Here is a 2,276-nt window from a genome sequence, read left to right as displayed (position 1 = left end):
ACTTGCTTATCTAGTGTAGGTGTAATCAATCGTTGAGGGAAAGGTACTTGTGGCCTTCGGGAACTTCTTGGAGTAATGAAATTGAGTTCTTGAGGTCTTCTATTGTTCTTCTCCTCAATTCTAAACAAATCCTTCTTCAGTAGTTCTTCATGATTCTTGCCACTTCTCAACTTAACATTATTACACTATTCACTAGACACTGTCTGTGTAGGAGGAGGATCTTGTTTGAACCATTTTGAAACAATGCTATCAATCTTTGCCCCCAAATGTTTGAACTCCTCATTCTGTGACTTGTGGATTTCAAAACTCTTAGATGGTTGAATTGTATTTTGTTTGACAGGCTCTCTTGTATATATGACTTGTACTTCTTGAATTTCTGAGGGAGATTCCATTCAACTTTTGCTTGACCATTCATAGAGGTTCAATGCTACTTGATCAGTCAATGTATATGCTTCATCTACACTCTTGTCCATAAAAGAACCTCCAGCTGATGAATCTAACAAACACTTATCCAAGAAATAAATTCCCCAATAGAATATGTGCAGGGTCAGCCATTTTTCCAAACCATGATGAGGGCACTGTCTTTGTAGACTCTTGAATCTATTCCATGTTTCAAATAATGATTCTCCATATGTCTGAGCAAAATTTGTAATGCAATTCCTCATATAAATCGTTCTACTTGGAGGGAAAAAATGATTCAGAAATTACTTCTCCAATTGTTCTCAATTTGTGATGCTTTGAGGATGGAGAGAATATAACCAAGTTCTTGCTTTATCCTTGATGCTAAAAGGAAATACCATTAATCGAACTGCATCTGCTGACACACCTTCACAATTCACCATATCACAAAGTTCTAGAAATGTCTCAAGATGTAGATAAGGACTTTCTAATATTTCTCCTCTAAATTTGTGACCTTGTATCATGAAAATTAACTCTGGGTCTAGTTGGAAACTTTCTGCTTTAATATGAGGTTGCACAATGGGAGATAAAAATTTTACAGAAATGGGTGCAGAGAAATCTCTTAAGGACCTGCTTGACATGTTAGTGCTCATGGATATCTAAAAAAATAAGAAACAAAATGTAGAATTTAAGAAAAAAAAAAAGTAAATGCAGAATTTAAGGACAAGAAAGAAAATGTAGGTTTTTTTTTAATTATGAAAATGGAAAAAAAAAAATTATTCACAAGTCTAGATTAACTAAATTGTGAATCTACTAATGCTAATGCGAACAGTCCCCGGCAATGGCACCAAAAACTTGTTACGATTCCGCAAGTGCACGGATTCGTCGTCAATAATATATAAGATTGTCTAACCATAAGGACTGTTGATTAAGCACTAGAGGTTGTTGGGTTTTTCGGGCCGCAAAAACTGCTTTTTGCGTTGCGGAAACCCCGAAATCCCCATGCCACCGGATCCGTGCGAAGTTTATAAAATAAAATTTCATGTACGAGTTTCTCCAACCTAGATCTACACTAGATCTACAAAGGAAAGGAGGTTACCCTTGATGCGAAGCCCTTCGCTTAATCCCGCTCGTCCAAGGTTCGCCGGATCTCGAGAGTATCAAAGTAGATACTCCTCTATGTGTATCCACACAAGCAAGAGATGGAGAAACCAAACAAAAGGTGTGCTAGCACCTTTGATGGTCACGGCAAGGAGGAAGAGAGGGAGAAGAAGATGAGAGGAGGAAGAAGATGAGAGTTACACAAACACATTCAACACCCTTGAATATGGCCGGCCACTAAAGGAGGAGTTTTTATACTCCATGGGATATCAAGAGTCACAACTCTTGATCTCCCTCATGATGTGACACACACATGTGCTAATCTTGATGATGTGGCACATCATCAATAGCCCACTTAATGCCAACTCACAAATAAGGTGGCAAATGGTCAAGTCAAACTTGACCCTTCATCTTTCTCTCAAGTCAAGTCAAACTTGACAATTTCTCTCCCTTGGTTGATCTAATCTAACCATTGGTTCAAGTCAATTTTAATATAATGAATCTCTATTCATTGAATTAAATTAATTAAATCAGTCTAAGTCCAAATTAGACTCACTTAACACATGAACCAAATTGAGTCCAACTCAATTAGCCTAATTTGGATTACTCTTAATCCATTTGGTTCATCACATGGACCTAATCCTTTAGGTTCATCAAATGAACCTAATCTCCATCTAATTGCCCTTTGTGTGTAACCCTATAGGTTCTTGTAACGTTGGCAATGCTCCTAAACCCATTTAGAAGCATAAGTAATGAGTGGTATCTATCAACACATC

General features: G+C 37.3%; 1 non-coding gene across 1 annotated transcript; it reads left to right on the top strand.

Annotated features, from left to right (window-relative positions):
* The first annotated feature begins 561 nt into the window (after window positions 1–561).
* LOC121993663 lies at window positions 562–667 on the top strand. Its single transcript, XR_006115355.1, has one exon. It is a non-coding gene; the product is annotated as a small nucleolar RNA R71 (small nucleolar RNA).
* The last annotated feature ends 1,609 nt before the right edge of the window (window positions 668–2,276 follow it).

The sequence above is a fragment of the Zingiber officinale genome, chromosome 1B (genome assembly GCF_018446385.1).
Source record: "Zingiber officinale cultivar Zhangliang chromosome 1B, Zo_v1.1, whole genome shotgun sequence".
Taxonomy (NCBI): domain Eukaryota; kingdom Viridiplantae; phylum Streptophyta; class Magnoliopsida; order Zingiberales; family Zingiberaceae; genus Zingiber; species Zingiber officinale.
This window is presented reverse-complemented; position numbering and strand designations above follow the sequence as displayed.